The sequence below is a fragment of the Odocoileus virginianus genome, chromosome 18 (genome assembly GCF_023699985.2).
Source record: "Odocoileus virginianus isolate 20LAN1187 ecotype Illinois chromosome 18, Ovbor_1.2, whole genome shotgun sequence".
NCBI classification, from domain to species: domain Eukaryota; kingdom Metazoa; phylum Chordata; class Mammalia; order Artiodactyla; family Cervidae; genus Odocoileus; species Odocoileus virginianus.
The window spans coordinates 3,605,414-3,620,255 of record NC_069691.1 but is presented as its reverse complement, the minus strand read 5'-3'; the positions used below and the strand labels follow the sequence as shown (position 1 = coordinate 3,620,255).

Below are 14,842 nucleotides of genomic sequence, written 5' to 3'. Positions count from 1 at the left end.
TGTGCTTTATCAGTAAATGGCACTATCAGTCTTCCAAGCACAAGCGCTAACCCTCCTCAGAATATGGGCATGTGTAGCAGTGCTGTGTATCATAACATTTCCTGTGTTAGGTTATGAACTCCCTAAGGGCAAGGGTTATATCTTTTCACCATGCCTGGTATTATACCCAGGTACCTAGTAAGTATTCATCCTACTATTTATTTATTTTGGTGAAATTGTATTCAGTTCAGTTCAGCCGCTCAGTCGTGTCTGACTCGTGGCGACCCCTAATGTTCAAAGATACCGTTCTAGTCTGTTAGGGCTGCCGTAACAAAGGATCACATACTGGGTGGCTAACACAACAGAAGTTTATTGTCTCACAGTTCTGGAGGCTGGAAGTCCGAAATCAAGGTGTAACGCGGGTTAGCGCCTTCTGAGCACTGTAAGGGAAGGATCTATTCCAGTCTTCTTCCTTGGTCTGTAGGTAGTTGACGTCTCCCTGTGTCTCTTCATGCTGTTTTTTCTTTATGTGTATCTTTATGTCCAGACTCCTTTTTGATAAAGAGACTGGTCATGTTGGATAGAGCTCACCGTAATGACGTTACTTTAACTTGATTACATCTCTAAAGATGCTGTCTCCAAACAAGGTGGCACGCTGAGGTACTGCGGATTCAATACGTGGATTTTGAAAAACACAGTTCAACCCATAACAAGACCCCAAAGTAGTTTTTGCTCTTTGGGCTCCAAGTCTTGTTTTCTAACAAACACTTGTAAGGTTTTTAGCATCCTCAGCATACTGGTTTTTACTCTCAGATAGCACTCTAGACAGTGTCGTATGGAAAGAACAAAGGACGGGATGGCACATTTAGTGAGTGTAAGGAGTTTGGTTTAACCAAACTTAGGGAATTGGGATACTTTAGATTCCTCTAGACCTGGACAGGTCAAGAAAGAACTTTGATAATATGCCAAGGAGTGAGCATGGACTTTTTCCTGAGAGCAGTCACAGAAGGATTTTAAGAAAATGAGCGACAAAAATCTATCTACATTTTAGAGCTATCCCTCTAACAAATTGTCAGGAATGGATTAGGAGTAAGGAGGAGTGAAAGGGAGGTGACTCTGGAGGAAGAGAGACTAGGGAGGATGGATATTTTAAAGCAACTTGAGTGAGAGATAATAATGCATAGACTATGGGTTGTAGAAAAAGGGACAATTTTATAGGTAGGAAGGTAAAATTGATTAGACTTTGTGACTTAAGATAGGGGGATAAAGGATTTTGCAAAGAGATTCTGTCACTGGATAGAGAATTAGAATATAGGGATTCTAAAGATTTTGTGTCTGAGCAGAGAGGTTGTTTCAGGGTGTGATTTCTATGGGTGAGCTGTCAGCATAGGTTCCAATGCCTGCACCACCAACAGGGTTCCCCTTGGGCATTCCCTGCTTTCAGGTTAAATCCAGTGCTTTCTCTCTTCTGCTTTACCTCACTGAGTACTTCCCTTTCTTCTGTGTGTGTGTGTATATGTGTGTGTGTGTTAATCACTCAGTCGTGTCCAACTCTTTGTGACCCCATGGGCTGTAGCCCACCAGGCTCCTCCATTCGTGGAATTTTCCAGGCAAGAAGACTGGGGACCAGCCCTCCTTCTCTAGGGGGTCTTTCTGACCCAGGGACTAAACCTGGCTCTCCTAACTTGCAGGCAGATTGTTTACTGTCTGAGCTACTGGGGAAGCCCTTTCTCCTCCATGCATCCCTAGTAATCTCTCAGAGATCCCAGCTAATAATGTAGGTATCCCTTAAGTTTTCTCTTCCTTCTTTGAACATTAGCTAGTTTCCTATAGCTCAGTGCCTCAAACCAAATATATTTAAATACATAGAAAATCGTACAGGGAGAACCCCTCCTTTTTGGGAGTCCCTTCATTGAGGCCCAAGACACTTGAGATTTGTTTGTTGGCCAGGGCCATATTCTGAAGAGCTTAGAGCCTACACCAAGAGAATTTTCTAGAATTGGATTCACTTAGGTAGATCTCAGAACAAGCCGCAAAGAACTGAAGGGGATATTTGATCAATATTAGCCAGTCAGAACATAGTGCTAGAGATTTACTTCGCCCTGACATTTCAAATTTTGGGTTTCCACTAGAGAATCCTCAGCATATGGACCCTTGGCTCCTTTGGGGTACAGAGACTAAGGCAGGACCAGTTCACTTTGTGGACTGGCCCAGGAAATATATAATCAGATATATAGGTCAGCACCAACCTTAATCCTAAGGAGCCCTCATCTGGGAACTGTGATTTTTACTAAGTTTATTTAAGAGGGTGGTGGACATGTACACAGCTTTGCTGTGTATATTTTGTGTATATTTTTGATCATTAGTTCCCGGAGTGAAAATAGGACCACATGCTTTGGAAGTCTAGACTGGAAACCTGTTTAGCTGGGCAGTCCTGAAGAATTTATCGGCTCTTTAAAATTTTGCTAATCAGGGCTTGACCTGATTATAGAACTGAAATTTGTCAGCAGTTTGTGACTCCTTAGGCCTGCCTTGCAGCTTGTCAAGTCTGATTTAGACTGCGCGGCAGCTATGTCTTAGCACATCAGTAAAGTGAGTGTGTCTCTGCCAGGCCGCTCCCTCCTCTAGGGCGCGTGTTCCTGTGGGAAGAAGGAGAACCACCTCCCATCACCCATCATTCCCTGCTGCATGTAATTTCTGAGGAGTTTATAGAGGACAGGGGAAAAAGAGACTTTGCTACTAGAACAAAGTATTTTCCTCATGAAACAGATCCAGGTTGTCTGACCATATACCAGCCTCTTCGTGTTGCTCCTGGCTTTACTTAGTGGTAGAGAAAGAAGCGTCAAAAGCTTATTCCTGCATAAGTCAGGCTTGGGTCAACCTATCCTTTGCACCCTGTGGATGTGATTGTTAACACTGGAATAAAAGGCGGGCATGTGTTGGTTCTGACCCAGCCACTCTCTGGTAGTGACATCTGAAAAGGCAGGCCAGGTTTGGAGCGGGCACATTCTTTGCTTCTGAGCCAATTGCATCTAGCCCCAAGGAGACGTGGATTGGTTTGTGTGAGAGGAGAGAGCTGCGATTGGCGAGTGCGTCCCTGTCTTTGTGCGACAGCTCTCAGATGCGTTAGCTGAAGACGAGTTTTGTGTGCCATGTGGTCCTCTGACTAACCCACCCATTTGGATCCCCTTTAGAGCTCCTGCAGCTCTGAACCTTCCCACCACTCTGCGTGAGTGTCAGTGTCTCATGTTGAATTTCCATCTTGACTCATCTGTCTCTAGGCGAAGATCCCTGCAAAGATTTAAATTGGGAACCAGACCTTGAGAATGTCTGTTCAGAGCATTTCACAGCTTCTGGATAAATGCATTTTCCTTCTTAACCCAATCTGTTTTCCTAATTCTGTCCAGCTGGTTCTTGAACAGCCCTGCTTTGAGAAAGCTGCCCAGCTAAGGTGGATGCTTGTACTGGCTCTTACCTCCCAAGGCACTCCTATCCTTTTCGGCCTGCCCAGGATTCCCAAGAAGGAGATCCATGGTGACAAGGGGGCTGCAGTTTGCTCACATGGCTCAGGAAACAAATTTTGTCTTTCCCAAAAGGGACTTCCCAGGTGGCTCAATGGTAAAGAGTCTGCCTGCCAATGCAGTAGATGCAGGAGATGTGGATTCGATCCCTGGGTCGGGAAGATCCCCTGGAGGAGAAAATGGCAACCCATTCCAGTATTCTTGCCTGGAGGATCTCATGAACAGAGGAGCCTGGCAGGCTACAGTCCAAAGGATTGCAAAGAGTCAGACACAGCTGAGCAACTGGGCACACGAAAGACTCGTTCATTGAGGAGGTCTGATTGTCCTTTGGTCACATGATGTCTGGCACTCTCTGGGCTCTGTTGAATGGTGACAAAAGGAGCACTGCTTTTTTACTGAGTTTACAGTGACCACTGTTTACCACTTTCCCGCTTATGCCCCTTGTTTCTTTTGCTGAACCTTGAGAAGGAGGAAAGATACAAAAGTAGTTTATGGACAGAGCCACATAAGCGCTCTCGTGAAGACTAGAACTAGAGATAGCAGATTTGTTATGCCTCATGTCCTAAACACATTTTCTCTTGTCTGAGCCTTTGTTTTTCTGGAAAACTCAAACTGCTTAGAAGATGAGCTGAATGTGTTTGCATAGGCATATGGACAAGATGGACACATCAACCTCAGTTACAGGCTCTGGAGGTCCTAGCCCCTGGTGAATGTGCTAGGATGAGGTAGGTTCTGTGGGCGGTGTCCTACCTCTGAGGGTTTTCTCAGTCTTGAGAGTTTGATATTCTCTTGAGTGTAGGAAGCTCAGACCCAAATCTGGTCACGACAGCCACTGCTCTGACCTCTTTAGGAGTGGCTACAGATCTGGGGGAGGGAATTCCAATTTCGTTAGTCTTCCCTATATTTCTTGTGTTAATAAACCCTTTACCTCTTTCTCCTGGCTGACATATGAGGAGCTCCACAGTAAATTTGCCATGACTTCCACTGAAATTTGACAGTTTTCAAGGTTTTTTTTTCCTTTCTGTATTTAGATGTGGTTATGGTTGCACTGTCAGCCCTTATCTCTTCTGTCATCCAGCCAGCTCCCAACTGGGTTAGGAGGTATTTGCTTTGCTGTCAGTGTTGGCTGCATAATGAGGTGGATGGTTAAGAAATGGGTTGTGTAGTGTCTCTGGAAATCTAAATTTTTTTCCCTGGTTGAGGGGGAAGCAGTATTATTGGAAGAAGGCAGTAGGGAGGCAAATGTTGGCTCTGGTTTCAACGCTTTCTCCTCGGGATCTTGGATAAGCTGAGGAAATCGTTCTTAATTTAAAAGCTTGTTTTATCTGCTGTGTAGGGCTGCTGTTCTGTAATGACAGATCCTAGGTGGCCCCCATAGGCTGCCTGCCTCCTGGCCAGCAGGACCTCATTTTGTTGTGCATGGTCATGAGGAATGCTGCAGGGCAGCAGAAGTAGGAAGGTTTGAAAGCCTGGCTTGGGCATGATGGGTGAATCCAATCTGCCCACCTGCTGTTAGCCTGAGGAGGAGGGGGATTATTTTATTAGATTAGGCTTAGAGGAGGTAGAATAGGAATGGCTTCGTTGGATTGTTACCGGCTGACTGGAGCACTATTTTGAGAAGAATTCTGAGGTTCTCTGGGCTCAAACAGTGTTTTTCCTGTCCTGTGGTTGCAGAGTAGAAAGAGATATCACGTGTTTCACGTTTTTGTCATTGATGCTCCAGGGCTTCAGGGGTCCCTGGATTATGCTTGGCATTGTGTTGCCGTGAACAACTTGAGTGCTCTTTGAAGACAAGGATAATTTCCTGATGAAATTTAGCTGGAATTTCCTGATAATTCCACTAGAATTGTTGAATTATTTGGAATTAAAGCCATGTGAGAACCAGCTGCCTAGCAAGTCTCAGGGAGTGAGGCTGCCACTGGCAGAGGTCCAGGAACTTTGGGACTATGAGACCAGGGTCCTGAACCTCATGCACTTTAGATCAACATGATGTCACTTTAGGTTTATTCTCCAGTCACTCAGTCATGTCTGACTCTTTGCGACCCCATAGACTGCAGCACACCAGGCTTCCCTGTCCTTCACCGTCTTCCGGATCTTGCTCATGTCCATTGAGTCAGTGATGCCATCCAACCATCTCATCCTCTGTCGCCCCCTTCTCCTCCTGCCTTCAGTCTTTCCCAACATCAGGGTCTTTTCCACTTTAGTTAGTTCCTAATTTAGGTTAGTTAGTCCCTGATTCTGGATTCCAGAACAATCTGTGGTCCTGACTTCTGCAGTGTAGGGGGCGTTCCTCAGCCCACCCTGTTTCTCCACTTCTGTCTAATCACTGCCTTGGCATAGCCTCAGGGAGTTCTTGTTTTCTGGTTGGTTCTTTTGCTGTGGCTGTTCAGGAAGAACTAGACTAGGTACCTACTTTGAGAACGTGGTGTTGTTTGATGTTAACTGCCCTTGGGACTTTGCTTATTCTCCAGCTTTGCCAAATGCAGACAGCAGATTATATACATAGAAAACCAAAACCGAAAAGCAACCAAACAAAAAAACCTAGAGCTTATCTCAGTAGAAGGGACGGCTCCTTTTGTACTATGCTCTGACTGTTTCTGCTGTCTTCTGTCTTCCCTGTGAGGCTGGGATCTCCTCCGAGCACAGGGCTGTCTTCTGTCTCTGTATCCTCTAGCCCAGACACGAGCGAGGTGGATAGGCAGAGGAAAAGAAGGGAGGGGGAGAAGAGGTGGGGGAGGAATGGGGGAGGGGAGAGAGTAAGATCTATATTTAGGGAGACGGAGAGACACGGAGGGTGTGTGAGTGAGCTTGCTGGTGAGTGTGAGTGCGTGAGTGTGCTGGGAAAGGGGGTGTGTGCGCCGGGAGCGAGTGAGGAGGGCTGGCGCCCTATGGGAGGTTGCAGGCAGGAAGCAGCTGGAGAGGAGGAGCGGCAGCTGCCGGAGAGGAGCTGCCCTGCTTTCTGTCTCTGTCTCAGAGCCCGGAATCCGCGGAGTTAGAATTCCACGTCCAAAGTTTGGCTGCTGTAGCCTTCGGCGGGCTGGTCATCAGTATTCCCCCTCGGCAGAGAGGTGTGGACCAGATTGGATTCCTAGATTTGCAGCCAGCAAGACTCCTGCCCAGCCCGTCACTGAGGGAATTTCTCTGCCGGGTATTGTTCCTATCTTCAACTTTGCACCAAGGAGCCAGCCAGCTGGGTGCAGCCGGGAATAATTGCTCCTCAGCTCTCTGTTTGTTGGGTGGGCAAGCAGCTGTGCTGTGGCTTACAGAGTTCACCCTGTGGCTTCTCTGTCAAACCAAGGAGTGCTTCTGAATGGGTTTCCTTTTAGAGACAGCACTCGCATTCTAAAACTTGAGAATTTGTGGTTCTCATGTGTGTGGTTTTTTTTCCCCCTTTTCATTTCTTTAACTCTTATTTTGATTGCAGCAGCAAGGTAAGTGGTGTTGAGTGTATGACTGACTTAATGAGAAGCAGGGACAAAAGCAAAGCATTTGTGGGTGGAATATGGAGCAGCTACATTAATTACATAACTGCATGAGCCAACTTGCTGGTAGGGGGTCATTACAAGGAGTGAAAAACAGCATATTCAGCACTGAAGGTAGAATCTTCACGTGCATGTGTTTAGATGCTGATAACCTGACTGTCCATTCCTCCTTGAAACTCTCCTGTATGTATATAAATACCATCCACCCTTTTGTATATGCGCATACCTGTATACGAAGAATCTGTATCTCTCTCTTGATATGTTCATATGTTTATAAATAACCAGTCCGTTCCTCTCTTGTGTGTTACATATATATATATATATATATATATATATATATATAGACAACTCATTCATTCATCTTACGTAAATATACACAAGCCATCTTTCCTTTCACGTGCATGCGTATGTATGTTCTTTTATCTCATACATGTATACATATACCTACGTAACCTTCCTATTCTTGTATATGCCTATGTATATTCAGAAACCTTTCCATTTTTCCAACGTGTGAAAGTGTGTTTAAATGTCAATACTGTGCTTCTGTCTAATGTGAGTATTAATTTATCCTCGTGTTTTTACTCTACATATACAAAAGTCGTCTTGAGTTTTCTCAGATTTAAATGTGGACACATGTGGGTAACAGATAACATGTCCACTTGTGTCATGCTTGTGAGATGAACCAAGCACTAACTTTGTAGGTTGAAGCCCCTGTTTTAAATCCCAGCTCACTCAGTGACCTTGGTCAAGGCATTTAAACTCTCTGAACTTTATTTTCCTCGTTTATGAAATCAGAATAGTAAGTCTTACCTCTTACCTCACAGAACTGTTGTGATGATAAAATGGGAAGCTTGTAAACTGTAAAATTTTAAACAGTTTTACTACTGCAGTGTTTCCCTCTAGCATGAGTTGTGTAGGATTGCACACCTTTGACCCAGCTGCATTGAGACCACGCTCTTGTCTGTGAGAGGTCTCTAAGTCTTCCCTGTGAAGGTGTAGCTTCTGTTGAAGTTATCATATTTTTCTTGTAAGTTTGCCCATAGTATTGGACCTAAGCTACACGGAGCTGCACGGTCTCTAGAAAGAGTCAGGTTGAGAGAGAAAAGGTCTCATTCCCTGCAGGTTTGGGCCTTTGTTCTTTGTAGCCTTGGGGAGGATCTAGCCCATCACCAAATGAAAATATGCTGCTTGGAGCTAGGATCTGAGTGAGCACGTTAAAGGGAGAGTGAAAGAACAGAACATTCTACTGCCTCTGAGATGACAGTCTCTTCTTGGCAGTGAGCATCCACTGCCAGGTTTTAAAGGTTCTCCAGAGTGTCCCACACCCTAACCTTCTAAAACTATGCTGTTCAATGTAGTAGCCACCAGCCACATGTGGTTGTTGAGTGCTTGAAGAGTGGCTAGTTTAAACTGAGATGTGCTGTAAATGGAAGATCCATACCAGAGTTCAAGGACTCAGTATGAAAAACAGAATGCCTATATATGATGATATTTTTAGATTGATTTTGTGTTGAAAGAATAATACCTTGGATAATGGGTGAAATCAAATACATTAAAATTAATTTTACCTGTTTCTTTTTATTTTTGCAGCTGCTAGAAATGTTTAAAATTATATATGTGGCTCACATTCTATTTCTGTTGAACAGTGTGGTTCTAGACCCACCATCAGCACAAGGATGAAGGCAGCTCTTCCAGCTAGAGGGCAAGTGGAAGCCCCGTGACGGCAACCCTAGGGAGGACACACAGGGTCTGTCTCTACCAGTCTTCCATTCTGGAGAGATGCCAGCTAACTGACGGTCTGGCAGAAGCTGGTGCTGCCAGTACTCTCTTTATTTGTCCTGAGTGAGTGTCCCCCCCCAAATTGTGAGCAAGTATATTTGGGGAGAAGTTTCCAGCTTAGTTTTACAATGGAAGGGGATTGTAAGCCATCCATCTGTAAGAAAATCTAGAACTCAAAGGAAGTATGTTTTTATGGGAACAGAAATGGACTAGAAAGCAGAACACTTGGATTCTAAATCATCTCTGCCATCACTTACTTATTCCTCCCAGGGCACTGAGTTCTCACTGTGTGCTGTGCTATATGCTTGGCATAGTAATGGCCTGTACTTGGCATTAGAAATTAAACCACAAACAAGGCACGGTTTTCAATGTAATGGAGTTCACGCTCACTTAGGCGAGAGCCTCCCACTTAGGTGTCTGCCAAAGTAAAATAGATTAACAACAAGGGTGTCGTTCTAGGCCAGGTATTACAAACTTGGGTAATTGGGCTTTTGAGAAGCCTGTATGTTCACTCCCCTCCCTAAAGACTTTCAAATTTGAAATTTAGAAAAATGTTTGATAGCCAAACAAAACTAGCCCATAGGCTAGGTCATAATGTGGTCTGAGATTCCAGGCCTTGATAAACCTAAAGAACTCTTCCAACTCTAGCATTTTCTGATTTTGTGTCCTGGATCCGTTTATTTAATGGCAAGATTTATTTTGTTTTAGTTTGAGCATCATATATGCCAGGCACCGTACTAAGTGCTAAGGCTGCAGCAATGAACAAAACAGAGTCCTTGCCCACATTCTAGGATAGAGGCTGGGGAGAAAGACAGGTGATAAACAGACAAATATGTGGTCTATCAGGTGGTAGTACCAATAAGTTCTGTGAAGAAACTAGAGCAGAGTGAGAGGATAAAGAATGTGGAGGTGCAGGGGGTGGATAGGAGGGTGTTCGGGGGCTAGAGTCCTACTCACATGCCATCTTCAGTTTGTTCACAGGAGTCCTAGGTAGTAAAGAAAAAGAACATGGTGAGTGCTTAAGAAAAAAGTTGTTCTGGTTCTTGTTAGAAATGGTAAGACAGACTTTATTCGGGGGGAGGGGGCGGGGTCTATTATTCTGCAGTATTGTAAGGGGAGAAAGATTGAGCCCAACTCTGAATGCAAGTGAGAATTTTTAGCCAAGGAACAGGGAGAGGGTCAGTGGATGGAAAATGACTAAGAGGAAGCATCAGGGGAAGAGAGGCATCTGGTTAAATGGACTTGACAGGATTTTTGCTGGAATCAGGCCAGGGTGAGGGATAAGGAATTTGGTCTGATATCAAAGGTGGGGAATTTCCACTAAACTGACCCGGCGAGATTCTTGCTAAAATTGGACTAAACAGAGTCTAAGGACAGTGGCCTAGTCACAAAGAGTATTCAAAGAAGCCTAACTTGAGTTTGGACAGAGTCTTTGGCATGAGCATCCGAGTCTAGGTACATATGTATTTGTTTTACGGTTTGTGAGACTCTTCGGTGTAATAAACCCTGGTCCCGCTGACAGGGAACCCTGGGAAGGGCACAGAATACCCAGCTCCCCTGACGGCTATTCAGTCTTCACTCTGGGGTCTTGATGTACCAGCCCGCAGAAGGCAGCATGCTTTTCCGCGCTACCGTACATCCCCTGCGTGTCTGTCTGCCTTCTTGGATGCAGCGCTTGAAGTATTCTTTCTGTTACATGTCCAGCTTCTGGCCAATAAATGGAGGTCCTCCTGAGGTGGGCGAGGAGGGCTGGCAACTACAGTCCAGGGCCTTTGTTGTTGTTGTTTAGTCGCTAAGTCATGCTGGACTCTTGGCAACCGCATGGACTGCAGTCTGCCAGGTGTCCCTGTCCTCCACCATCTCCCAGAATTTGTTCAAACTCAGGGACCTTGCTACGCATTTGAGGAGCATTCTTCATTCCCTTTGACTAATCTCAGCCTTTGTACCTTGTGACCCTGATCATTGTGTCTGACAAGATTCTCTGTGAGCATTGATTACTTCTCAAAGATTAACATCATAAGAGTACCCCTATCTGCCTTGGGCCTGGAAATTCATTTCCCACCATATTAGCCATAGAGCATTATTGGTGAATGGCCCAGGAATGATCTGACTTCCGTGAGTGATACGGGGGAGGTAGGTAGGAGACAGAGCGCTTGGCTTTCTGCCTTCTGTGCTTGTTTCACACAAAATGAGAGGCTGCTTGGTATCTGTACAAAGAGCCCTGGCCTATTCCCAGGGGTCTCCCCACTGTTTCCTCCAAGCCAAGATTTGGGTCAGAAGCAATTTTACAAGGAATACTCACATTCCTAATGACATTTATTTGATAAGGCAGAGAGAGATGAAAGAACCAGGCATTTCAGAAAGCCGAGAGCTTTTTTCCTCTTGACTCTTTTTGGCAGGCTGGTGCTGATGCGGTGTGATATAAGGGTCTCCTCTCTGACATAGTTCTCAGCTTTCCATCATTGAAACTTTGTTCCTTTTGATTAATTCATTTTGTTTTGGTATGTTCCCTTTTCAAAAGCAGGTATTCCCTGAAAGGGCCACTTTATTCTTCGCAGCCTTAGGCATTCCTTAGGAAAAGACTGCAGAAAGATATGGTCATTTTCAAGGCTGTACATATGAAAACTTGGAGAGTTGACTCGAGTGGATAGGGCAGCATGACACCACTGTGTACCTCGAAGGAAACTAGAAGGCTGACTTGGAGCTGGTTGGGCCCCAAGGCCTCCTTATGCCTTTCCAGTTCAAGTTCAGTTCAGTTGAGTCACTCAGTTGTGTCTGACTCTTTGTGACCCCATGAACCACAGCACGCCAGGCCTCCCTGTCCATCACCAACTCCCGGAGTCCACCCAAACCCATGTCCATTGAGTCGATGATGCCATCCAACTATCTCATCCTCCCGCCCTCAGTCTTTCCCAGCTTCAGGGTCTTTTCCAATGAGTCAGTTCTTCGCATCAGGTGACCAAAGTATTGGAGTTTCAGCTTTAGAATCAGTCCTTCGAATGAACATTCAGGACTGATTTCCTTTAGGATGGACTGGTTGAATCTCCTTGCAATCCAAGACTCTCAAGAGTCTTCTCCAACACCACAGTTGAAAAGCATGAGTTCTTTGGCGCTCAGCTTTCTTCACAGTCCAACTCTCACATCCATAGATGACCACTGGAAAAACAATAGCCTTGGCTAGACGGACGTTTGTTGACAAAATAATGTCTCTGCTTTTTAATATGCTGTCTAGGTTGGTTATAACTTTCCTTCCAAGGAGTAAGCATCTTTTAATTTCATGGCTGCAGTCACCATCTGCAGTGATTTTGGAGCCCAGAAAAATAAAGTCAGCTACTGTGTCCACTGTTTCCCCATCTATTTGCCATGAAGTGATGGGACCAGATGCCATGATCTTAGTTTTCTGAATGTTGAGCTTTAAGCCAACTTTTTCACTCTCCTCTTTCACTTTCATCAAGAGGCTCTTTAGTTCTTCACTTTCTGCCATAAGGGTGGTGTCATCTGCATATCTGAGGTTATTGATATTTCTTCCAGCAATCTTGATTCCAGCTTGTGCTTCTTCCAGCCCAGCGTTTCCAGTTCAAGTATTCTTCCCCCACCCCCACCCCCAAATGTTACTTCTTGGTGGCCTTTCCTGTCCTGCTTTTGCTGGACTTCCCATCAACTTCCCATTCCCCACCCTGGAATTAGGTGCTCGCTTTTCTATTACAACTTCTATTATAACGTGTATCACTTTGTGATAGTTTATATGTCTAACTTTGTTTCCAAACTTTAATATATTAGAGACCAGGAACTGTGTCTTCTATTCCTAGCTCATAGTTTAGTGCCTGGAACATTGATTGAATTGATTTAGAGATCAACTGTTTTACTCACACCTTGGCCCTGGTTATCCCATTCCTGTGGACAGCAGTAGCTAAGAAAGGCTGAAGAAGGAGGTGGTCTTGAGCCGGACATCCTGGCTCTTCTGGTTGCCCTTTCAGCCCATCCTGTCTCCTGGTATCCCATGGCGTTCTGAGCAGAGTGACTGGTTCATCCTCTGGGCATCACAGTGAGCTCTGTCCCCTGTTTCCAAACATAAATAGGTGGACGACTGAGTGGCTTTGGTGCCTTTAGAGAACCCATGTCCCTAGGAGGTGATTCTTAAGTTCAGAGTTCATCTGGGAGCTGCGGCTACCAATTCAGAAGAAGGTTTAGAGGGTTTTGTTTATTTAGTATGAACACAAGCATCTTTGTTTGAGCCCAGGAGGAGCTGCTCTGGGAGCTCTAGCTGGAAATTTCCTAATTGTCGCTGGTGTATTTTAAATAGGAAAGCAGGCTCCTCTGCCTTTAGACGTTCAGGATGCCACAGGAAAAGGCTCTGGACGGCAGCAGCTATGCCCTTGGTCCCCTGTGTGGCTGGCCAGCCCGTGGTGTAGGCCCTGCACTCTCGGACCTGGCAAGACTGTCCAGGAAGTTAGGCCAGGCCCACCTGGAATACTGATCTGATGGGCAAAAGCAGGTTGGCCCAAAGTTAACCTGGCCTGCGCTGAAGCAATAGCAGGACAGTCAGCTTCAGTGTTGTTCCTGGAAAACTGCCTCCTCTAGACCGGAGTGGGGCCAGCTGTGGAGGACCTGGCAGTGGGTTCTGGGCCTCGCTAGCATTAGAAAGGAAGACTTGGCCCATGTAGCTGTTTTTCCCCTTCCTCGTGCTTTCAGGCTGCCTGAGGGAGGGTGGCAAGCATCCTGTCACCTGAATGAAGTGTTGGAAGTGAATGTTTTGCTCTTCCCTTTTCTTACCTTCCAAAGAAAACTTCTAGAGGAAAGATCGACAAAGAGGGACGGTGTAACGGTTGTCATCCAGGCCTTGCTGCAGACTGTTAGAAGACACTGGGAGAGCTAGGGGTCTGGGGCTGGGATAGAAGTCATGGTTCGCTCAAATCATACCATTTAGGCAACTGCACACTAGGCTTAGACACTGGTTTCCCTGCTTCTTTGTTGCAGGGTCCTGCCATGTCAGTAATAATAACTGTACTCTGGTGCTGTGCAGTTTACCAGTTACCAGTCTCTCATTTTATAGCATCTCCGTGGTGACCTCCCTCACTTTACAGATAAGGAAACTAAGGCACAGAGAGGAGAAGTGTTTAATCCAAGGTCACTGGTGAAGCAAGACTCAAACTTAATGTCTGGGGATGTTCAGCCTAGTACCACTTGATCGTGGCTCATACTCAGAGCTTCCATCTTGGCTTAGTAAACAGTCTTTCTCCTCTGAGAAGAGCTTGAAAAGCAAATTGCCAGCTCTAGTCCATCAGGCTGGGGACATGATTTAAAGCTAATACTGGGTACCGAGACCAAATCAGGGTGCCTAGACCTTGCACCTTAGTGGAAAAGAGGGGTGGCTTTGGAAATGTAGATGAGAGAAGTAAGAATTTGAGTCATTCCTGGAATTGGGGGCTTTGATGTCTAGGCAACTGGATCTCTAGATCCGAGACTCAGGAGTTCTGACTGTGCATGTACTGTCTGTCTGTCTGTGTATCTGTCTCTCTCTCTCTCACACACACACAGAGCCTAGATTGAGTTGACCACATTACGGGTTTGGCTGATCCTGACCCCTTGAAACATTGAAGTAAAGCAGTAATGCTTAAAAAGCAATAATTAGGCCTCTCCAGTGCCTCACAGGATGGTTGGAGTTCTTAAATGAAGAATTCCTTGATGAAGTAAGAGTTTTTACATGAGCTAGAGAGAAGGGAAGAAATGAAAAGGAAATTAATCTAGTCTCTTGATCCTTGGCCTAGTTATTTCCGGTAAAAGAGGTCGGCTTCATCTTTATTTCAAGTCTTGGGACTTGTTCTTCTGTTCTTAGTCTGGAGAAGTCCAGTGCTTTTCATTTTCAGACCGACAGACTGTAGTCAGTGGTCTTCCCCACAAATGATGCTGTGGGAGCGGTCAGCTTGTGTTCTTCACAGCCAGTTTTCACTTTCTAGGGTTCACTTGAGTTAGAAGGAGGCAGGGGTGTTAGAAGATGTAGAAATCTAGGTCAAATCTAGAAAATAGAGAAACCGTCTCCAGTTGAAGAACAGGAAGGGTAGCGTGTCTCCCACCAACCTC

The 14,842-nt window shown here is 45.4% G+C and overlaps 1 protein-coding gene across 5 annotated transcripts in view; it reads left to right on the top strand.

Moving 5' to 3' along the window:
• UNC13B (unc-13 homolog B) overlaps positions 1–14,842 on the top strand; it is a 202,903-nt gene that overhangs the window by 131,840 nt on the left and 56,221 nt on the right. Inside the window, exon 1 of one of the 5 annotated variants that reach the window (XM_020880459.2) lies at positions 6,351–6,648. The exons of 3 other annotated variants lie outside the window; for them this stretch is intronic. The gene's annotated coding sequence lies outside the window, so the exon portion shown is untranslated. Of the gene's footprint in view, positions 1–6,350; positions 6,649–14,842 lie in introns of those variants that run through there. One more of the 5 variants, XM_070480294.1, reaches the window with a different exon arrangement.